The 25,020-nt window shown below is 40.1% G+C and overlaps 1 protein-coding gene across 1 annotated transcript in view; it reads left to right on the top strand.

The window, feature by feature from the left end:
- Positions 1 to 25,020, top strand: part of PUDP (pseudouridine 5'-phosphatase) — a 665,979-nt gene that overhangs the window by 628,411 nt on the left and 12,548 nt on the right. The window contains exon 9 of the transcript XR_009257299.1: positions 5,882 to 5,929. The gene's annotated coding sequence lies outside the window, so the exon portion shown is untranslated. The remainder of the gene's footprint in view (positions 1 to 5,881; positions 5,930 to 25,020) is intronic.

Below are 25,020 nucleotides of genomic sequence, written 5' to 3'. Positions count from 1 at the left end.
TTTTGCCAGAGAGAAAGAGTCCGAACGTGAGCAAGGGAGGAGCAGAGAGAGAGAGAGAAAAACAAAGACAGAATCTGAAGCAGGCTCCAGGCTCTGAGCTGTCAGCACAGAAGCTGACATTCTTGGTTTCATGAGCCAAAACCAAGAATTGGACATTTAACCAACTGAGCCACCTAGTCACCCTGTACCATCAATTATATTTTACAAATATTTATATAATCCAATAGGTTTATCAAGGAGTTTCTGCTATTCACTCTTGTGTTAATCCAAATACCCATCTAAGATTGTTTTTGTTCTGGCTAAAAGAATTCTTTGGACATTTATTGTGGTACAGGTGTGCTGGCCATGAGTTCTTCAAGGTTTCATATGTCTGAAAATGTGTTTTCTTCACCTATATCTACTTTAAAGATATTTTTGTTGGGTATAGAAATCTAGGTGACTTTTTTTTTTAATCTTAAATGTGTTTCTTCACGATCTTTCTTTTTTTTAATTTTTTAAATGTTTATTTATTTTTGAGAGAGAGAGACAGAGAGCTTGTGGGCAAGGGTCAGAGACAGAGGGAGACACAGAATCCGAAGCAGACTCTAGGCTCCAAGACCTCAGCACTGAGCCTGACATGGGGCTCAAACTCACAGATCATGAGATCATGACCTGAGCCAGTCTGACGCTTAACCTACTGAGCCCCCAGGTGCCCTTCACCATCTTTTTAAAATTGTTACTGACAAGAAATCTAAAGTTATTCTTATCTTTACCCATCTATATAAAATGTATTTTTAATCTAGATGCTTATTCAGATGTTATCTTTATCACTGGTTTTGAGCAATTTGATTATGCTGTGCCTTGGCAAATTTTTTCTTATATTTCTTACACTTAGAGTTTGTTGAGATTCTTGGATCTCTGGGCTTAGAGGTTTTTTGTTTTTGTTTTTTTAAGTTTTGGGAATTTCTGACAACTCTAAATTCAAAATTTTTGTGGCCTCTTTCTTCTCCTTTGACCATTCTAATCACCCACATATTAGGATACTTGATGTTATATTATAGTTCACTTATGCTTTTTTCATTTTTATTTGTTCTCTTTCCATATTTTATTTTTTGATAGTTTCTGTTGCTATACTTCAAGTATGTTAATATTTCAATGTAGAATGTTGTGCATCTTACCACTTTGGGTTTGGGTATTTTCATTCCTATAAAAACTCATTGGCTTTCTTTTGGGATTTAGTTAAGCTATTTGGAAGGAGATTTATCTCTTCTAGTCTGGCTAATAAGGTTTGGTAGCAAGACCTGAGCAGTGCTCAGGATGTGAAGAATGATTTCTTCCTTATTGAGCTGGAATCTTCCTGAAGACTTTATGCAATGTTTTCTATACTATGAGATTTCTTTCCTTCTGGAGGGTGGAATCAGGCACCGCTTATAGTCCTCTGTGAGCCCTGAGCAGTGTTCTCATTCTTTGGATGGTTATATCCCACCCTTACATAGTATGTATGACTGTACAGGTTATGTGTATGCATTGATTAGTAATTTGCTAATTATTCCACTTTTTTTTTGTTTTGTCAAGAAGATGATTCCCTGTTACTGCTGCTTCACCAGAAGCAGAAGGTCTTAAGTGAACTTTTGACATCCAGGGTTACATAATTCCTTGTTATGAGAAAATGTATAATATTTTATCTGGCCATGAGAAATATTGAGCAGTTTTTATGCCAACAATTTTGTTACCTGGCTGCCTTCCCAAATGCAAAGGTGCATCTGCTACTGTCTCCAACCCAAGTGAAACAACTTGTCCCTGGATTTTCTATAATAGAAAAGCAATGCAGATCAGTGGTTAGAAGGTAGGTTTTGGAACCAGAATCTATGTTTGTATCATAGCTGCAAAATTGACCTGCTGTGTTCCACTGGAGAAGTTACCAAAACTTTCCACACCTCCATTTCCTTAGGCATAATGTAAGGAGAACAACAGTGCTACCTTATGGGATTGTGGTGAGGATGAATTGAGCTGGGATTTGTAAGAGGTTTAGAACAGAAGCACCATATGTGGTTGTTGGAAGGAAGGAAGGAAGGAAGGAAGGAAGGAAGGAAGGAGAAAGAAAGAAAGAAAGAAAGAAAGAAAGAAAGAAAGAAAGAAAGAAAGAAAGAAAGAAAAAGAAAGGGAGAGAGAAAGAAAAGGAAGGAAGGAAGGAAGGAAAGAAGGAAGGAAGGAAGGAAGGAAGGAAAGAAGAAAGAAAGAAAGAAAGGAAGGAAGGAAGAAAGAAAGGAAGGAAGGAAGAAAATGGTAACTCCAAAAAGGAATTATAAATGTTGCAGTGAAATAATGGGAAAGTACTATCTGTGATTTCAGGAACCATTATGTAGACAAATAGCTCTCTCATTGCAGTTGTAATGGTTTTATCAATAAATTATGCTTAAATCTTTTATAGCACTATATCACATCAGTATTTTTTTAAATGGGTCATCCTGACAAGATTGAAATTAAATCATTAATCTTATTTTTAATTCAGAATTCTAATGATACTTGCTACTAAATACATGGAGTAATTATCAGCCTCCAGCTACTAACAAAAGAAAGAGCTTTCTTTTCTTTTCTTTCTTTTTTTCTTTTTTTTTTTTAGAGGAAACGGATAAACATGAGCTTAAAAGGCAAACATTAAGTGATGGGATGGAAGAAGTAGGTTAGTGTGCAGAAACTCAAGGTTGATTAGATTCAGGGGAGCACCGTTCCTAAGATTGTCTCTTTGAAACCGGGTGTGTAGCATGTGTTTTTCCAAGGAAGGTAGGACACAGTGGTGGCCAGTTTCCACAACTACAGTGGTACAACCCAAACGTGGGAACCGCTGGGGATAGCAGTATGATTAGCCGACCACTTTTTGTCTTGAACTCCTTTGCATATGAAGCTTTATCCTGCCACCTCCTTGACTTCTTTCTCAGTCTCATTCAGTGGATACACAATAACATCACCCTGTTTCAGAATGCTTATGGATTCAGAGGAGACATTAGTTTTAGCGCATTATACCAGACGATCAAAACTGGACACCTGAGTTAGGAAAGCAGGGTCACAGAATAGGACACGTATTTGGACATTTCATGTTGTTTGCTTTGTGGAAAGTCACTTGACTTGCAGCCAGGAAGTCTGGGTTTAATTCAGTTCAGATTCACCAATCTCAAGCTCTTGGTCATTACATGCTACATGAGCTACGTCGGGCAGAGGAAAAGGTGGATATGCCTTTGGAATGTGTCCCCTTGGCTTTGCTGAATCACTTATTCCAGAAATCCCCTCCCAATATGTGAATCTCCACCAAGGAGATCCTTGAGGGATTAGGAGGGTAGGAGAGAAGCAGCCGCCATTTTGCAGGTTGCCTCTGATTTACTGACTCACCTTGGTGTGAAGCAGGTGTGTGTACTTTCCTTTCCCTGCTCCTTTATTGGCTTCTGCAGCACACAGGCTTGGGGTGCATGTGCAGGTGCACGATCAACGGCCATGGATTCTGCAGGATGCTTTTACCAAAGGTTAGAGGCAACAATAATGGACACAAGTCTCTGTCCAACTTCACTCATGCTTGTGAGTTCCAGCCTGCCCACATCTCTTCCCGTTAACATCAGCTGCCCCTTCGTGACCACCTGCTCTGTGGACTTTCAGCTGCAGCAACAGGCACAAGGATGACAGCTTGAGAAAGGCTGCTCAGACCACCCCACAACTGTGTCAAGTCAAATCCCTGCAACAAATCTAAACACAGCCTCTAGAGAAAATGCTTCCATGATAACACCTTGATTGATTCGCAGGAATGAGAAACAGGTAGGAGGCACAGCAAATGCATAAATAAATGTGATGCCACAACACTGAGAATAAATACCTTCCTTGCAATGCATTGGAATTTGATCCTTTTGGGAACCAAAGACATCAAATTAAGGCGTTTACCAGAGCGGATTTTTTTTTTCTTCCACAATTTGCGGAGAGAAATGATCACCAGTGGCTATAGAGGAAGGCATGCTTTACTTCAATAATTAACATAAGGAGAGCTGCTTTTAAGTATCCGAGGAATGATTTTTTTTTCTTGCAGATCATATTCTTTAGATATGAAACATTGAAGAATAGGATTTTCTTCCTACTCCTTTAAGAGTAGACATTTATAAAACTAATGCAATAATGAATTATGGATGTTTTAAGAGACAGAAATTAGGATGAATGCCTTTAGAGATTTCTGTCTTTCTGCATTTCTTAAAAGAGATTAAAAATAAATTGGGGTGCCCCGTCTTTTGATCAGGAAGGAGCCAAGGGTAGAAGAGGGCACTCCTCTTACTAGAGTCCACATGTCCAACAGGGAGAGCCACCTGGCTGGGATTCCGAAGGGCAAAAGCCTTGCTTTCTTGTGGCAGTATCGTGACCAAAGTTCCTCCCCCATCCCTGACTCACTACCCACACATCTTCACACCTAAGACAGATGAGGGTTTAACATGCAGGACATTTTCTTCACTAGCAGCATCGCGAGTAGGATATTTAATAACGGGACCCCCAGGTACACCTGAGTGGAAGGCTCTTGATTTCAGCTCAGGTCGTGGTCTTGTGGTTTGTGGGTTTGAGGCCTGCGTCACATTCTGTGCTGACAGTGCGGAGCCTGCTTGGGATTCTCTCACCCTCTCTCTCTCTCTCAAAATAAATAAATAACATTTAAAAATGGGATCCCCAGATCTTCAGTGTTTTAGGAAATGGTTTTCCTTGAGTGCTAGTTGTCATATTGTAATGGATATATGAGTCACCTCGGAAACTTGTTCAGGTGCAGAGTCCACCCTAGGCATGGGTTTGGTCCTGAAATTCTTCATCTTCTACAAGCTCCCAGGCAATGAGAATGTTACTGGCCTAAGAACTGGTCCCATAACAAGGCCTTAAAAACCAACAAGATCCATACATCCCTTAAATGCATTTCTTCTTAAGTGAGGGGCATGGTGAGTAGAGTATAAAGACCTCAGTATCTTCAGGACATATTTGTCTACTAATGGGAGGTGTCACTGCCTTTATGAATGTTTTTTTAATTTTTCTCACTGACTTGGCTATAAAGGATTCATGATGAATAGCCTGGATATTTTTTTTACTTCTTCCAAATACTGACCTAAATGTGCATTGCAAGGCTTTATTTGTAATTGATGGTAAAATATGTACCTGTATTCTTCAATTAAGGAGCCAATTTATCTACCTATCACATGCAGAATACTCAAGACGAGGTTTTAAAAGGAATGGTCACAAAACATGTTTGATTTTGAAACACTCTTTGCTTCCATCCTGACACCCTAAAGTGAAATGGAAATTTAGTAATAATCCTATTAATTCAAAGCCCAAACCACGTGGGGTCCTGAATTATGTGGTAAGGTTATTTTGACATGAAACAAATTAACAGCTAAAGCATAAAAAGCACCCAACAGATCGGCCATGGAAAAGCAAAGGGGAAGAGAAGTAATGTGTTTACAAAAGACAGGAGGCAAAACAAATTCAAAAACAATACTGACATTCAGAAACAAGTTAACAGATTAAGAATAAAAATGTACCAAGTCCAGACTGCTTCCATAATCTGTTGATTTACATTTAAAATGAAACCCTCATGAATTCCCAAAATTGCTTTGTATACATGGGTGCTCACCATTTTTCCTTTGAAAATATAATAATGTGTCTGTGAGCCCCATATTCTCTCTAATACTTTGTAAGCAGCTGGTTGGTAGACATGAGACAGATAAAAATGATATTTCTAAAAAAAAAAAAAAGTGAGGATACTTCAAATCTGTGAAATGATCATTGAATTGAGGATGTTATTAATTAATTCTCCTTTATTTTTCATTAACAATCGGAGCAAATAATCAACGATGTATAAATAGCGTATTTTTTGTTTGTTTGTTTTTTTAAGGACAAAGAAAGAAGAGACTCCAGGACGGCATCCATTTCTGGGATGTGGGTGAGTGTAAGACTTGAAAATTTTAGACCTGGGGGCGCCTGGGTGGCTCAGTTGGTTGAGAGTCCTACTTTGGCTCAGGTCATGATCTCATGGATTGTGGGTTCAAGACTCGTGTCGAGCTCTCTGCTGTCAGCACAGAGCCCGCTTCAGATCCTCTCTGTTCCTTTCTCTCTCTGCCTCTCTTTCTCAAAAACAATGTTTATATTAAAAAAATTAAGAAGAAAGTTGCAGACCTGGTACTAATTTTCTCTTTCCCGCCACGAACCCACCCAAACCGTGGATGATGTGTTTGAGCTGTGTCTTTCAGACAATTACACCTACCTGCTTAATAGCCAAAGTTGTTGCTTCTGCTATGGTTTCTGCTCAGCAAGTCTGGGATGGGACCGGACACTTCACTTTTTTTGACCAGTTTCCAGGACATCTCAATGGAGAGGTCTAGAGACCACAATTTGAGAACTGCTGTTGTGTACCATAGTCTGTCCAGCTCATCATTTCCAATTTCCTAACCTTTTTTGTGTATGTGCAGGAATTAATTACCAGTTGGAAAGTGTCAATTTTTTTCTTCTTGCTCTTGGACAATACAAATTACCAACACATACATATGTGCATTACAGCACGAAGGGGGGAAAGTGACTTTAGTATAAAGAGAAGCCTTCCCTTGCTTTAGAAACACATAAATCTATAGCCAAGACTATCTGCGAAAGAAACAGCATGTAGAGAAATTTTCAAGAGGTTTTGTAACTATTAAGAAAAAAAAAATGCATAAGGTTTGCTTACATGTTAAAGTGAATGTATGTTGCCTCTTCTAACATACCACTTTTGGTATTAAAATATCTCATTTTTAATAAAGAGATCTGGTGTGCTTCAAGGGCCCATCAAGTGTCCTTGAGGTACGTTTCTGTACCTGTTGGCACCAGAGAATCCTAATCTGGGCTTGTATCCAGGAAATTGGCCATCAGAGCATCACTGGTCAGGACAAGCTTGATGCTATTTATCTGGAGGTATGGAAATGGCCAGTTCTTATCAAGACTGATCTGCTAGAGTTTTGCTCTTTTACAGAAATGGGACTTTTCCCACAGAGGGACAGAAATAGTCCATCAGGGAAGGAAACTGCTAGTTTTCTTTTGCTCCCGTATCCAATCACCATGAAACTACTTGGCTTGAAACAACACGAATTTATTCCTTTACGTATCTGGAGGTCACGATGCTGCGATGGGGCTCCCTGGGCTAATGTCAAGGTATGGGCACAATCGAATAATCCCTTTTATTGAAGCTTATGCGTTTCCCAACATCGTCTAAGTGGGCTGGGGCCCAGGCTTTCGAAAATAGTCAGTGGATTTGTTTGAGAGTCTCATCAGTTCGTGCTCTCCCTGCCTTTCAACCCCGTCAATGGTGTTCCATCAATCCATTAATAAAGAACAAATTGGCAAAATTAGAGGCTGCTTCTCGCTTTTTACTCTGTCTTCTCTCTAGTTTGCATGCTGCTGAGAAGCCACAGTCAGCAATTAAAATTTAGCTTATTTGACATTTCTCAGATGTAACCATTGTTAACATTTTCACATATAACCTTCCAGACGTTCAGTTACCCCTTTGTAAATACGCTCTTGGGTATATATGTGTTTTTAATCATAATTGGCCAACACTGTACAAACTGTGTTTTAACTGTTTTCTTCACTTAATACATTCTGAGTTTCCTTCTTGTCTGCTTATATCTCTATTGCTCTTAGTGTGGGTTCAGAATATCCTGCTATATGTCTGTACAAGCGTCTATATGGAGTAAGTATGCCCTCTTCCTGGAGTTTCCGACATATTATTTTAACCTTATAAAACATTTCAATATCTGAAAAAAAGTCTCTTGTATGTTTCAAAACTTACTTGAAAAAATCTACAAAATGTGTTCATTCAAAAGAACTTTCAAGTATTTCTTCAAGTTAAAACTTTGATATTTTGAATGAATTTGCATTAAATTGTGTCAACTGGAATTTATCTTTATGATTTAAGTCTTTCCAGACCAGCATGAGCTATGTCTCCATATTTAGTCAGGGCTTTCTATTAAATCATGTCATTTTTTTAATGTCCTCCGAGTAAGTTTAACAAATCCATCCTTTGGGGCACCTGAGTGGCTCAGTTGGTTAAACATGTAACTCTTGATTTCGGCTCAGGTTGTGATCTCAGGGTTTGTGCAATCGAGCCCCACATCAGGCTCCTCACTGACAGTGTGGGGTCTGTTTGGGATTCTCTCTCTCTCTCTCTCTCTCTCTCTCTCTCTCTCTCTCCCTCAGCCCCTCCCCTGCTTGCATGCTCTCTCTCAAAATAAATAAACTTGAAAAATAGTTTAATGTATTAATTGAAAACATAATAAATCCAGGGTGCCTGGGTGGGTCAGTCGGTTAAGTGACAGACTTTGGCTCAGGTCATGATCTCATGGTTTGTAAGTTTGAGCCCTGCATTGGGCTCAATGCTATTAGCACAAAGCCCACTTTGGGGCCTCTGTCCCCCTCTCTCCCGCCCCCCACCACCACCACTCTCGCGTGCTGTCTCTCAAAAATAAATAAACATTTTAAAAAAAGGAGCCCTGCCCCTGGACTTTGAAGCTGTATGAGTAAAGAAATCCATCATTCTTCATATAGATCCAGAGACTTTCTCATTAATTTTGCTCCTCTCTATTATGACGTTTTTATTTGGTTATTTTTATTTATTTATTTTTAAGTAGGCTTCATGCCTAGCATGGAGACCAATGTGAGGCTTGAACCCACGACCCCGAGATCAAGTCCTGAGCTGAGATCAAGAGTCACATGCTTAACCCGCTGAGCCATCCAGGCGCCCCTCTATTTTCATTTTGTAGCTGCTTTGCTAGCAACATGGTAAAATTATGTTTCCTAACTGGTTAGGGTTTGGACATAAAAACCATATTGACTTTCTGTTTTAATGCAGTCAACAGTAACAATTTTTTAACACAGTTACTGTTTTGTCCCTGGGCTTCATAATGAACTTTTATAATTTTGAACATTATTTATTTTAAATTGACTCCTATGGGCAAATCTCAGAGCATCTTCACATATCAACAATTTTGCCTCCTCCTATCAAATATGATCTTTCTGCAGGCAAACGGTCAGCAAAACTTCAGTGAGGAATCTTGTCATGTCCTTGGTGGAGGTTAAGGGGAAATATTGAGTGTTTTACTTTCAGCATAGCTATACTTTTAAAGTAACTTAAAAAATTTTTTTTTAATATTTATTTATTTTTAAAGAAAGACAGGGCACGAGCAGGGGAGGAGCAGAGAGAGAGCGAGACACAGAATCCGAAACAGGCTCCAGGCTCCACGCTGTGGGCACAGAGCCCGATGCGGGGCTCAGACCCACAAACCATGAGATCATGACTTGAGCCAAAGCTGGACACTTAACCACCTGACCACCCAGGCGCTCCTGAAATAACTTTTTTCTTTTTTAAATCATGCAAGGAAATTTATTTCTCTTGCTATTTTAGTAACACTTATTCTTAGATATTGATATTGATTTTTATCCAATCTAATTTATCTAATTATCTAATAATGTATCTAAATTATCTAATTTATGAAAAGAAATGCTTACTCTTTCTCCTGTGTTCCCCTAATACAATGAGTTATACATTTGGATTTCATCATGTTGACCTGCCTTGCATTCCTGAAAGGAACCTTACTAGGTAATGACATATGGTTTCTTTTATTGTCCTAATTTCTTTCTCTGTTCTTAGAAAATTATAAATACACAGGAATCCTGTGTTTCATCAGAATTTAAAATAACTCATTACATTTATGGCATAATCGTTTGGCAACTTTCTCAATGTCTGCTGGAGTGATTGGTCTAAGATTTTTACCTCTTCTGTAGCCAGTTTTGATAAATTATGTTTTTGCAAAAATAATACTCCCATTCATTCTCATTTTCAAATTGTATATGTTATAACTTATATTATGCATGCCAAGTTGTATATATAATATGTTACATATCAAATGTTTTATATATATAACACTTGGATATGAAACAGTGGATAGGATTTTCTTCCTATTCTATATATAAGTATATATCTTTCATAAGTATTACTTTCTCTGTATTTGACTATATATAATTTTTCACTCCTTTTAGATATCTCTAAGTTTTTTAAATGCCTTTCATAGTTATATATTTGACATTATATTTTGTTGTTTGTTCCTTAGAAAATCATATCGAGCATGATTTTGTAAAAATACTCTTTTCTCTAATCCATTCATTCCCAGTATTATTTACATTACTTTGTTTCCATTTGTTCTGGTCTCCCTTGAAAGTTCTTACATGAGAGGTGCCTGGGTGGCTCAGTGGGTTGGGCATCTGACCCTTGACTTGGGCCCAGGTCATTCTCCCACAGTCATGGGATCACACCCCACATTAGGCTCCACTAAGCCTGCCTAGAATCCTGTCTCTCCCTCTGCCCCTCTCCTGCTGGTTCACTCTCTCTGGGGGGAGAAAAAAGTTCTTAAATGAATGCTAAGTTGCCTATCTTCATGTATTTTTAGTAATTCGTCAGTTTAAAGCTATGCTATTTTCCTTGAGCCCAACATGCCCAGCATGTTAGAAGCTGAAGACAAACTTCTCACATTGTTGACTTTTGGTCTATTGATGCAGTTTTAATATTCAGTTTCCCTTCAGCCTCACCTCCTCTTTATCTTCTATGTATCAACCAGAAACCTTTTATTTTTTTAATATTTTTTAACGATTTATTTATTTATTTATTTATTTATTTATTTATTTATTTATTTTTGAGAGAAAGAGAGTGGGGTAGGGGCAGGGAGAGAGAGGGAGACGGAGAATCCCAAGCAGGCTCTGAGCCGTCAGTGTAGAGCCTGACGTGGGGCTCGATCCAACAAACGGTGAGATCTCGACCTGAGCCGAAACCCAAGAGTTGGATGCTTGACCAATTGAGCCGCCCAGATGCCCCTCAGCCGGCAACCTTAACACAATTCTAATTATCACGGCTCATACACTTAAGTTCTCCATTATGTGCGAAACATCCATTCAGTTCCTTAAGATGGCATCCCCTGTCTCTTCTGATCTGACCTGTCCTACTGGTTGACCTTGAGGCCCTACCTCCTCTGCACGAATCCTGCTGTCAAGTCCATGGGCAGCAAACGTGACTCTTCAAATAGACCACAAAATCTCCTCCTGACCTTCCTACCCGGTGCTTCCCTTCTTTCACTTCCTTTCTCTTCTTGTCTCCCTCTGGTTCCTTCAATGTCACCCTGACTCCTAACAGAGAAGATTTGTGATCTGTTTTTGCTGAATGAGCAAAGCACATGATTGCCTAACTCATCCCCCCACGTTTCACACTTCTCTTCCTCTACTGACACAATTTCAAATCCACTCATCTGTCACATAATCAGCCCTCAAGGTACAGATAATGAGTAGATAATCCAGATCGCCTGATAATGCCATTACACAGCCTTTTTGACCTAGTAAGTATTGAACTAGCCCCTTGGCACAGCGAATCTCTGGCATCTTTGTGAATTTTGTCATATGGAGTTGTAGCCGTAAAATATCAGAGCCAGAAGTGGCTTTTCAGAACTCCAGTCCCCACGTTGCAAGGAGGCAAAGCTGAGACTCACAGTTACTGGTCCCAAGATACCGTGAAGGTGTAGACAGAGGACTGAAGTCTGTTCCCCTGAAGCATACCCAATATTATCTCCATTTCCCGATAACTGATTGCTTCTCCCTTCCCAATGATCCACCTTCGCTCTGTCATTGATTCCTGCTGCCCTAAACACGGGCCACCAAGAGCCCACAGCTGCTCTGCTGGCTCTATCCCAACCCAACTGTGTTAGGTAAACCAGAAAAACCTTGTCAGGGAAAAAAATGCAGCTGTCAGATCTTCCAACCAAAAAATAAATGGCCAGAAAATACTAACAGTTTTTTTAAAATGTGGTTTAAGGGGAAAACAACACCATTACCTCTATGGCTGGTTGGGGTAGAAATTGGCACCATTTGGGATCAAAGCTTTTCCGGAAATTGCTTTGGAAACTCTCTGTTAACTGTTCATAGTCAACACTGTAGCTGAATGAAGGTGCCCACCATAATGGTAAGCATCTTGGCCCATCCCAGGGAAACCCCTGGTGTCACAAAAGAGCTGAACCCCAGCTCTGTGACATCACCAGGAGCTGGGACTTACACTCAGTGGGCAGGTGAGAGAAACACCTGAGCCTCAGTCCTGTCCAGCCCAGAGGAAGGTTAGGGCAGGTCTCTTCCTCTGGGATATGTTCTCAGAAATGACCATTACAGGGTATGAGAAGCATTCCCCACAGAAATGCCAGAAGGCTTAGAGAGAGGAGCTGTTTATGGGTGAAGGAGACACGTGAGATTTGATACAGTCTAGACTCAATGTTCATCAACAATGCCTAGAGTAGGCTCCGAGAAAAGTCTTTACCTCAGATGAGACCACCTGTTATGCATCTTTCTCAATGGGGAAACTGGCAGATGTGGATGAAGAGACTGACGCGGGAGGGCAGGAAACAGACTCGCCTTGGTGAATTCTCCCCTTCGCAGACATCATCTCTATACACACAACACTAACTCAAAGGCCTACTGCACTCCAATGTCCTTATTCCCTATTTCATATCCCCTGACATCCCTTTGCCACTCCAAGACCCCACCTGGATGCCACATTCGATTCACTCCTCATGTTTTCTTAGGTCTCTCTTGGCTGTGACGGTTTCCCCAGACTTCGGTTGGTTTTTGAGCTGGACGGTGTGAACGAGGAGTGCTCAGGTATTTTGTACAGTATCACTCAATCGGGATTCGTGGGAATACTTTTCTCCTGTTTAGCCTGGGGTTGTGGGTTTTCACAAGAAAGACAGAGACAAAGGATCATTTTTGTCGCATCCTAACAAGGGCACGTTCTAGTAACATCACAGCACTGTTGGGGTTGAGTATGATTGCCTGACCGGGGTGGTATTGTTGGGATTCTCCACTGGAAAGTTACTTTTTTGTTGTTGTTTACTAAAATATTTGGTACATACAGAAATGTGCAAAGAAGGAAGCATAAATTACCTGTAATCATACCATCATTTCCTATTGAGTATATATCCTTTTGGTTATTTCTATAGAGATATATCTGTATCTATCTATCTATCTATCTATCTATCTATCTATCTCTGTAGCTGTATTTATATCTGTCGAATATTTTAACTTGTTTTGTTATAACCTATCCTAGAATGCCATCTTAATTTTTTTTTTAATTTTTTAAAGTTTATTTATTTTGAGAGAGAGAGCAAGTTGGGGAGTGACAGAGAAGGAGAGAGAGAGTCCCAGGCAGGATCCGTGCTGTGTACCCAGAGCCCGACTCTGGGCTGGATGCCATGAACCTTGAGATCCAAGAGTTGCAGGCTTAACCATCTGAGCCACCTTGGCACCCCTGGAGTACCATCTTGAAATAGCTGCACTGAAACTCAGCTCCTTTTTATTTTTATCATTTCTCCATTTGGGGCATTTAGTTTCTGGCCATCTCTTCACTGTTAATCAACAGAACTTGGGAGAACACACAATTAAGTTTTTGCACACACCAATGATTGTTTGCTTACAGTGTGTTTCTAGGAATGGAACTGATTGTCAAAGGATAGTCCTTTATCTAAAGCCTTTGCTATGTATCGCCATATCTCCTTCGAGAATGTTCATAACAACCCATCAGACACGCTTATGTATTCTTATTTCCCATGGGTGCCACCAGGATTTAATGTTAATATATATACTATGCACATACGCACACATTATTGGTTCTGTTTTTCTGGAGAATTCTGATCAAAACATTCTCTAAGCTTCCCTTAACCTAACGCTTAGCATGCCTTTATGCCAAGAAGTAAGCATACCACGGGCAAGACCCGCAGAATAAACTAGAATATTCGCCAACTTTGCCTTTTATTTTCCCTGACCAGCTCAGACATCACACTGCCAAGCCAACTTGCAGTGCAGGTGTGACTCATCACCTGTCCCGATGTACTTTCTCAAGTACAACAGACATTGCTGTGAGCTGAGTTGCTCAAATATGTGGCAATCCATATTTACACTGCACATTATGAGTTCACTGTCAGTGGAAGCATGACCCCATTGGCTGTCACTGAGGCTTCTTAAAATTACAGAACAGGAGGCCCCTGGGTGGCTAGGTCAGTTGAGCATCCAACCCCTGGTTTCGGCTCAGGTCACGAGCTCTCAGTTTGTGAGTTCGAGCCTTGTGTTGGGCTCTGCGCTGACGACATGGAACCTGCTTGGGATTCTGTCTCTCCTTCTGTCTCTGTCCCTCCCCTGCTCATACTCTTCCCTCTGAAAATAAACAAACAAACTTACAATGACAGAACAGGACTCCCAGAGTGTGGCATACATTGTAATTGTGCCCAGGGCACATGGCGACATAGCAGGAAAATGTGGATATGGGCCTGAAGTCTGAAAATCCCTCCCTCATAAATGAATAATAATAATAATAATAATAATAATAATTCATTTTCAAACCTTTTTTATTGACTATGTGGACCGTTTTTGCTTTGGAGCTCACTGGAACTCATGAAATCCCATCTTTACAAGGAAAATTCTCAAAAAAAACCCCTTTCTCTTTTTAATATTTTAGAATTCTTTCATAGGATCTATGGATCTTTTTTTTTTTTTTTTCAACGTGTTTTTTTTTTTTTTAATTTATTTTTGGGACAGAGAGAGACAGAGCATGAACGGGGGAGGGGCAGAGAGAGAGAGGGAGACTCAGAATCGGAAACAGGCTCCAGGCTCCGAGCCATCAGCCCAGAGCCTGACGCGGGGCTCGAACTCACGGACCGCGAGATCGTGACCTGGCTGAAGTCGGACGCTTAACCGACTGTGCCACCCAGGCGCCCCAGGATCTATGGATCTTGAAACAGAATACATACAGCAGTATCCTGAAATTTAGGTAACCCACCCTGGAGATGTCCTATCTCTTTAAATGTTTTTAAATTGCTTTAATTATGGACTCTGGATTTCAAACCGTTGAGAAACTGGAACCCCTTCCTCAAAATTGGAGCGTTTTTACCTAAAATATGTATGTAGAAAAGTTTTGAATCAGCATCACACATCAATGAACTCACCTCAGTGAAGCATCTGAATGGCAAAAATAAATTAACATTAATTAGTGCCAACAGCCCATAATCATATTTGTATTTTATTTTTTAATTTTTATTTATTTTTTGAGAGAGAGAGAGACAGAGCGTGAGGGGAGGGGCGGAGAGAGAGAGGGAGACAAATCCCAAAGCAGGTTCCAGGCTCCCAGCTGAGCCTGGCCCGGGGCTCAAACTCATGAACCACGAGCTCATGACCTGAGCTGAAGTCGGTGCTTAACCGACTGAGCCACCCAGGAGCCCCTCATATTTTAAGTATAGCTTTTATTTTCCATCCTGATGTCATGGGACATTTGAATTCTCTTTTGAATTCCTGAGCTTCATTTTTTTGTTTTTTCGTGTTTTTTTTTTAATTTTTTTTTAACGTTTATTTATTTTTGAGACAGAGAGAGACAGAGCATGAACGGGGGAGGGTCAGAGATAGAGGGAGACACAGAATCTGAAACAGGCTCCAGGCTCTGAGCAGTCAGCATAGAGCCCGACGCGGGGCTCGAACTCACGGGCCGCGAGATCATGACCTGAGCTGAAGTCGAACGCTTAACTGACTGAGCCACCCAGGCGCCCCAATGTTTTGTTTTTTTTTTTTAAACCAAATCAATTTTTCCCGTTTTTGCCTTCTGTGGAAACTACACGTGGTGGTGACTAACAATTCTGTACACATCATGCCAGGTGCAGAGAGGAACTCTGGAAAGCAAAGGGAGAAACCTAATGTTTACTACAAGCACAACCCTTAGGGCAGTGTGTGCATTCACATAACCTAAGATGTCTCTGAAACACAGTTTCCTCACTCTCAAAAGGAACACACATTTGACCTGTCGCAAAATTGGAAGATACCAAGGAGATAATGATTATAGAAGGTCTTTGTAAACTGACAAGTGCTTTATAGTTGTGAGACAACATTACTGTTTGTAAACTGAAGCTGACCAGTTCCGGAATGGAGCTTCTCAGCACCATTTACAATGACACTTTTCTTCATATATTTTCAATCGATTCTAAGATTACCAATACTTTCGTATTGCTGCATTCTACTTAAAATTTGTATTTGAGTATCATGGGATCAATCTTCTGTCTGTTTTTCTTTGTGTGTTTATTTTGGAGGAAGCACTAAAAACGAATTTAGGTTTGCTAAATATTAAATTCTACTTGAGGTATTTGGGAATTCACACTTTACCATTAGCACAAGTTTAAGACCACTTACTATGTAGCATATGGCACATGGCTATACATGTTTCAGAATGAAAGGAAGTATGTAGGTCAAAATTCGAACATAGATCATTAAATCAGTTGTAGTACTTTTCCAACATATACAGAAAATCAAAACAAAACAAACAAACAAACAACAACAAAACAACAACAAAAAAACGCCCACAGGAAATCTGCAAACCACCAAGCATTAGCATCTTAGTTAATGGTGAAAGGTTGGATGCTTTCTCCTAAGATAAGGAGCATGACCAGGATTTCTGCTCTTAACACTTCTGTTCAACATTGTTTTGAACATTCTAGACTGGCCGGAGAAGGAAATGCAATGGAAGGTATGCAGATAGAAAAAAATTGGAAGTCCAGTTTATTTTGATAAATTCAATAATTTTTTTAAAAAGGTATGCAGATAGGAAAGGCAAAAGGCCATTTCTATTCACAGGTGTCATGATCTTATACATAGAAAATTCTAAGGATGCAAGCTTAATATAAGAAAAATGAATCAAATTTCTATATACTTGCAATGAATAATCCAAAAATGAAATTAAGAAAACAATTCTATTCATAATTCCTTTGAAAATAATAAAATGCTTAGGAATAAATCCTATGAGAGAAGTACAACTTAACTTGAAAAAGAAAAAAAGAGGTGAAAAAAAAAGTAGTACACCTCATACTCTGAAAATTAGAAAACACTGCTGGAAGAAAGTAAATAGTTGAAAGTGGAAAGGCATCCTGTGTTCACAATCTGGAAGACTTCATCTTGTTATGGTGAATGATACTCACCAAAGCAATCTACAGATTCACCACCATTTCATCAAAACCCCAATGGCCTATTTCAGAAATGGGAAAGTTGATTCTAAAATTCATACGCAATTGTAACACACCATGGTAGCCAAAGCGGTCTTGAAAACGAAGAGGCAAGTTGGAAAACTCACATTTCCGTGCATGGATGAAGTAAAAAAAAACATATGTGGTCCAACCATAGAATGGGCTGTCCACCATGAAAAGAAATGATGTACTGACACCTGCTGTAACATGAGTAGTCTTTGGGAACAGTATGCCATGAGAAGAAGCCAGTCATGAAAGCACATGTTGTGGGACTCCCATTTATATGAAAATGTCTACAGTAAGCAAGTCTTTAACGACAGTAACTGCACTAGTGGTTGCATGGATTGGAGGGGAGGGGTGGTGAGGAATTGCATGCAAAATATACAGGCTGTTTTTGTAAGCTGATGAAAATATCTTTAAATTTATTGTGTGGTTGCACAATTTTGTGAACATACAAGAAACCATTTAATTGTGTGCTTTTAAATGGGTGAGTTGCATGGTGTGTGAATTGTGACTCCATAAAGCTGTTACCAAAAACCCCCAAAGTTTATAGAATTCAAAGCATTCTATAACTTGAATCCCTTCTTATAATTTGAATGAGTTCTCATAGTGTTGATTTACTTTTCCTCCTGTATCCCAAAGTTCATGCTTAGCTGAATTCTGGGAACTTGGATTTCGTTTACTTCCTAAGGATAAGTGAATCAATTCCTGCCTGGATATGGAGAAAATGTTTATAGTTCCACTTACGGAGTTCTAATAAACAGAACTGATAATCAATTTAATGTGTCTGGAGCAACCATTGATGTCGTGTGCTATGCTGTTGGCTTTTTGATGATACCAAATAATTAAATGCACCAACGAAAGCATCCCTTGTTCAAATTCAGGATGGCCTAGGCCAAGAGATACATTTTTTAAAATTTGTTCTTTGATTTCATTTCTAGTATGTGTCTGAATGCAGAAAATATAAATTCATGTGTGGCCAAATCAGTAAATCTGTGTAGTGCCTGGAGTTTCTGTCTTGCTTTGAAAGTTGTCTCCAGTTCATCACTGAATTTCCTGTTCCGTTCTGGAATCTCTACCCTCATTTTTAAATTTGTATAATGAATAAAATAAGCACAGGTAGATAAATAGGAATATCTATCTATCTACCTACCTACCTACCTACCTATCTATCTATATCTAATCTATATATCTGTCTTTCTCTCATCTATCTCATCTATCCATGTACCGTCTCTATGTACACACAGACACTATTTAGAACTACAGTTATATAGGAGCACCTGGGTGGCTCAGTCGGTTAAGCATCCAACTCTTCATTTCAGCTCAGGTCATGATCTCATCGTTCGTGAGATCAAGCCCTGCACTGGGCTCAGTGCTGACGGCATGGAGCCTGCTTGAGATTCTCTATCTGCCCCTCCCCACCGATGCTCTCTCTGTCTCTCAAAATAAACAAGCATTTAAAAGAAGAATTATATTGTATATACACTTATTTGTGCATGCACGTATATTACCCTCTGATGGCCACATCGCTGTCTCACAGCTTTAAGTGTATTCTCTCTTCCTCGCTCATTTGGGATATTCTCTTTGTCATCCACTAAATTCCCTTCTGTGCGTCAATCTATTTATGGACTCTTTGTCCTGTTGATTGCTCTCTGATTATTGCTGTGCCAATACCAAGTGCCTATGATACATGTAGCTTTATAACCCATCTGTGTATCCGGAGGGGCTGATGCTTCCTCACTACTCAGAGAACCAGCTTTTCTTGTACTCAAAGAAATCCTGTTGGCATTGATATTGAAATTGCTTTCAATTTACAAATTAATTTAGGGAGATTGACATCTTTACAATACGGAGCTCCCTCGCCAAGAAAATAATAACATGTTTTTCCACTTATTTAATTCTTATTTAATATATGTCAATGATGTTTCAACATTTTCTCTAAATATGTTTGTACATGGCTTGTTAGGTTAATTTTGAGGCACTTTATTATTTGCTTATTTGCTAATGTGGGTTGTCTGTTAGCTTGTCCTCTAACGTATTATTACTCATGTGTGGGGAAATTATTGAACTTGTGTGTCAATACCATAAATAGCCATTTTGCTTCAACATTTTAATGTGTCCATTTTTTTTTTCTGGGTCATTCTCTTAGGGTTTAGTTACAAATCTAACCTTTCTGAAGATAAGTCCACCCTCTTGTATCATAGATAGATTATTTTTTTTCTTTCTCCTATGTGTTGCATTAGATAGTAATTCTAGAATAATACCAAGCACTGATATTCTGGACCATCATGAAGGCCAATAAAGAAAATCTCAAACGCTTAGGCAGAAAAGATAACAGAGACAAAACATCAGGGAAAGTGGTGAAGATATAGAAGGAAACAGAAGAAGGAGGGCCAGTGGTTCTACACAAGAGAGAATTTTCATCCTCCACTTTTCTTTGGGGATCTCACGGGAGCCCAACCTGAGTTGAGCAAACCCAGGGAGCTGTGCCTGCATCTGTTGACCCACAGCGCAGTAGCATTGACTCAGCCGTCTGGATGGCCTCTCCAGCAGCATCAACTCACCTGGAACAAAACTGCAGCGATGCAGCTTTGGGAGGGCACAGCCCCTCATTCCTCAATGGAGGGCATCAGCCTCCACTCTGCAGGAAAGGAGATACTAGTTCGCAGTTAACTTTGACCAAGATTTTTCTGTGCCTCCCTCAACTACCCCACCTGCGTGGGATCCCCATCCATACAGGCAGTGAACTTGCCGGGGGCAAAAGAGGTCCACATCATTTTCAGAAGTCTCACAAGAAGAAGGTGATAGTCCATTTCCTTACAACTTAAGAAAAAAACCTCATGGGGGAGGGGAAGGGAAAAAAAAAAAAAGAGGTTAGAGTGGGAGAGAACCAAAGCATAAGAGACTGTTAAAAAACTGAGAACAAACTGAGGGTTGATGGGGGGTGGGAGGGAGGGGAGGGTGGGTGACGGGTATTGAGGAGGGCATGTTTTGGGATGAGCACTGGGTGTTGTATGGAAACCAATTTGACAATAAATTTCATATATTGAAAAAAAAAAAAAAAGAAAAAAAAAAAAAATAAAATAAAACCCAAAAAAAAAAGAAAAGAAAAAACCCTCAAATATACAGAATGTTCCAAGTGTAGGGTAAAGAACTATTTTTAATTTCCAGAAACATTTGTGAGTCAATGTGGTGACTCTGATGCATCATTAATCCTGAAAATGCCCTACTGGTTTTCTACAAATGGGGAAACTCTTACATCACAATAAGGAAATTATCCTGGATCCATTAAGATGGTCTAATTGCCAGACCTTATTTAACCTTGCCAACTATCACAATTATGTCCTTTAGACATAATTACATTCCATAAAAAATTAAAAATTAAAACAAAATTACATTCTAGAATCACATGAGACATTTGATTGTGTCTTTCATCCGGAGCATTTCCTCGGATTTTCCCTTGACCTTTACAACCTTGATAATTTTGAAATTCACAAGGCCAGTTATTTTTCAGCATGCCCCTCAAATTGGGTTTGTCTGACTGTCTGCATGACTCCATTCAAGCTTTGTGTCTTTGGCAGGAATATCCCAGAAGTAATGACATGTTCCCCTTTGATCCTGTCTTGTGGTGAACAACGTTTTTTAGTGCAGTTAACAATGATGGTCACTTGATCATTCCATTAAAGTGACATGTTTTCATGCTTTACTGTAAAGGCACTCATTTGCCCTTTGTCAGTACGTATCATTGGGCAGTTCTTTCAAATTATGAAAATGTCCTATTCCTCATAACATTTTCCTTTGATTTATTTAGATCAATATGGCCTCATGGTTTGTCATTTCACTCAATGGCTTCTAATTCGTTCAAACTGTCCCCAGTTTAACCAGTGTTAGATCCTCCAAATAAGCCTCACTGTCCTTTGACATGATCTTATCATTTGGGCACTTTCTGACACAAGACATTATTAACTCATCTTGTACTTTTCCTGATCCAGCCCAGCCCTGGACTTCCCCCCACCCCCCGCTTTTTTTTTTTTGTTTATCTCAAGGAGCCCTGGTATCTCTTAATAAAGAGTGGTACATAGAAGCCAAAATCTGGGCCCTCGATGTGCTCATTGGACTGTTCCCAGGCCCTCTGACTAAACAGAACTAGGGAATATCTGCATACATTTCTATCTACATTCATTTCTTTGGATCTCTGACTGCATCGAAAATTGTGAGCTAAAGATGCCTCTGATTCTATTTCCATACCACAGTCTTCACTGAAACCTTGTCCATTCGTAATTTTAACTCCCTTATCTGACCATGAGAACCTTGGCTCCCCTCGTGACTAACGCACATGCTATTTCTTATTCCTCCCCATATGTATCCAATTTCCCATAGCTGATCTGGCTTCCTCTCCCCCACACTGGTGCTACCTCTCCTGCTTATACTGGCTCTGACATCTTGTTCTGGAACACTGAAGCTCTCTCCCTGACCTGGCATGGACACCTGTTGTTGTCAGCCCTACCCTATGGATTTAGGATGAACTGTTCAAGAAAGGGATAGAAAGTAGAGCACATAGACGAATTCCAGGCTTGTCTAATATTGGGCTTACCTGTGATGAAGGTATTTAATTCCATTTTTCAAAGCAAGGGAACAGTCATACACTGTATTCGATAAGGTTACCCTGACTGAGGAAATAAACCCACAACTGTATAATGGTTCAAACGCTATAGTACCCTTTCTCACATGATGTCTGAAACAGGCTATCTTGAGTCACAAATAACTTCTCTAAGAAATGGTTTAGGCACCAATTGGTGTCCATCGTTTGGTGCCGTAATTTTTCATAGCTAAATTCTGATGCTTCCATGTTTGTGTTCATCCTGGCCAGTGGAGAAAGGAAAGAGAAGGAAACATATAATTAGATTTTTATGCAGAATTGAAAGTCACCCCCACGAATTATGTCCACATTGTATAGCCCAGGACCTCACTCCAAGGCAAGCTGGATGCAGGTTCACAACAGGTCCAAGGAAAGATAAAAGACGTGACAGTTAACCAGTTGCTGCCAGACAGGACATACCACAGTTGAAATGCAAATTAACATATGGGGACTAAATGATGGAGAACTCATGATACTATGAAGGGAACAACCTTATACTATCAATGTGTGAGATGTGTGTGCATGCAACTCTTCACACCCACTCACCATTACCTTGACTGTTACTTCAGCTTTTTTGTGTTTCGTCCTCCAAGAAAAGGGGAACCATCTTTTTTTTTAAGCCATGTTCAATCAGCAGACGTGACTCAATGTGATTGTTTCTGTGAAAATGTTCTTATGTTGTTAAAGACAGAGGTTATTTTTTCCCCTCTAGTTTTTGTCAGTTGTTTATGGTGGATTTTAAGGAGAAAGAGTGTAATAAACATCTTTACTCAACCATCTTTGGTCAGTAACTTCAAAAAATGCTTGTTGACAAAATGTGTAAATAAATTCATTTTGCATAAACCCAAGGACTCATTCAAAATAGTATCATCAGACGTGGAGATTCCTGGTGGAAGCCACATATCTGGAAGCTCACACCCACTTGTTTATTGGAAGGAATCTCAGGGTCGAGTGATAAGAAGGATAACTCACATGACCTTGTCCATTTTCTTGCCAATGCAGCTTCCGATGCACGTGACTTTGGAACCAGTATCATCTAGATGGTGTCAAATGTGTAAAAGATAAAAAGAAGAAAGATGTAAATCATGACACTGACCATATTTAGAATACTCTAAAGTGTGCTGAGAGCTCCACTATCCTGGAGAAAAGGATTAACAGACCTTGTGCTCAAACTTGATTTATCCTAAGACCTTTGGTGTCTCTTGGTAAATATTTCCTTTTCGTAACATTAAAGTCATGATATCTGGCTGATCGATCTTTATTGGTAGGTCTTCCTAGCTGATCAGGAAAAACAAAACCTAGAGTGATAAAACCTCCCATACATTTTAAACTGAACCTGGGGCACCTGAGTGGCTCAGTCAGTTGAGTATCCAACTTCGGTTCAGGTCACGATCTCGCCGTTCCCGAGTTTGAGCCCTCGTCAGGCTCTGTGCTGACAGCTCAGAACCTGGAGCCTGTTTCAAATTCTATGTCTCCCCCTCTCTCTGTCTCTTGTCTGCTCGTGTGCTTTCTCTGTCTCTCAAAAATAAACATTTAAAAAAATAAACTGAACCTGACACTCTGGGTATAACCAGACTCTGCCAGTTGGTATGTCAACATGGAAAAAGTAAGGGTCTTGCCAGAGGTCAAGATAAAATGAAGAGATATGAGGATCAGGAGGAGAAAGACAGAGTTCACTCCTGAGGTCACCCCTAAGTGGATATCAGGTGGACAGCATTTCAACCATGAGCGATGGAAGGTCCCAGACGTCACCTCCACAACCACATTACTCCTGCCTGGGGAGCTCGGGCTCACCTGGTTGACCACGGGTGCTGCCTTCCGCCCCACGTATCTTTTAATATGTGACCCAAGTCACCCCAAGCTTTGCTTCCAGAACTGCCTATGAGCAACAAGTTCCAAAAGAAAACGATTTTAACATTTTCACAATAAATGTTCTCCATGTGTCTGTTTAGTAATTATAAAAATGGGACCAGGGTGTAAAATCTGAGGAATGTTAAAAAATAGTGTAATGTTCTTGCTGTTTGTGGCATAATAACCACATACTGGAAAGACTCTAATTTACTCCATGCGAATTTAAAATGTTCATGGCAGAGAAGAGGACTTCTCAGTTTGCACAGCATAATTCTTCGAGGGGGTGGTGTTGGGAGTGAGACAGGCAGGAATCCATGAGGAAGAACAAGGATTTGGAAGGAACACGATTCTCAGTAGTAAAGGAAGACAGGGAGAATCGAATTGCGTTTGCCATGGGCCTGTGCTAGCACGCTACATGAGGCTGGAACTGAAATTAGGTGGATGCCCTCAGCCCCCCCCCTTACAACCTGGAGGGACACAGGGCTGGGAGGGGCAATGCGGAGTGGCAGGGGGGACTCTCAAAATCAGGGAAGCCTCTCAGGTCAAGTGCCCTCAAGAGTGCAGCCCAAGCTTTACATGGAGGTGCAAAGTCTGGGCTTTCCAATCAAAATCAGGAAATCAGATTCACAGCAGCTCGGAGTAGAATCCGGTGCACATGTCTGGTGTAACTGGGCACCTCTTCCATCATTCAGTCTCTTTCTTTTCAAAGCAGGACCACTCCTGTCTAGTTTACCACGGACTTGTGAAGATGGAAATGGACAATATTTGAAAAGCTTCTGATACAGACAGGTCAAGAAGTAGGGGTTCCTCCACCTCCGACAACATGTTGGCTCAAAAGTGCTGATTTGCTTGAAAGCTTTTCTCCCAATGACGAGGCTCTGACTCTACACGCTTTGTGCAAACATCAGGCTTTTATAGATCTTCCCTCACCCAGATCTTCCCTCACTCACAGGGGACATTCTTAAATAATTAATGATACAAGAGATATGCTGAATGTTTATTGTTTAGAATGCTCTGAGATAATGTGCTCTGCAGTGAAAACAGACTGGTGAGCAAGACATATTTCCCCTGCCTTTTTATAGCTTATAATAGACTGGCAGCATTTTTGTAGGTAATAGAGTCCTCAAAAATACATTTGAGGAACACCTAACCCCGAGATGTGGGCACATCCCTTAGGACAATAGGAAAGGCTTCTTGTGAGACATGATGTCTCAGAGGAAAAAGAAAGAATCACAATGGACATGATGGATCTGGGGAGAAGAAAGCATGACCCAGGCAGCAAATATGTGCCAAAGCCTAGGTACAAGGGACCCTCATGCCCCTTTTTCTCTTTTAGGCTTAAAAAACTATATATATATTTCTTGTAATTCTGGAAGCCACATGTCCAAGATGAAGATCAGAAGGTCCAGTGTCTTCTTTTTCTTATTGAGATACAACTGA

Source organism: Neofelis nebulosa, chromosome X (assembly GCF_028018385.1).
Source record: "Neofelis nebulosa isolate mNeoNeb1 chromosome X, mNeoNeb1.pri, whole genome shotgun sequence".
Lineage (NCBI taxonomy): Eukaryota > Metazoa > Chordata > Mammalia > Carnivora > Felidae > Neofelis > Neofelis nebulosa.
Note: the sequence above shows the minus strand (reverse complement) of the source record. Positions and strands in the feature narration are given on the sequence as shown.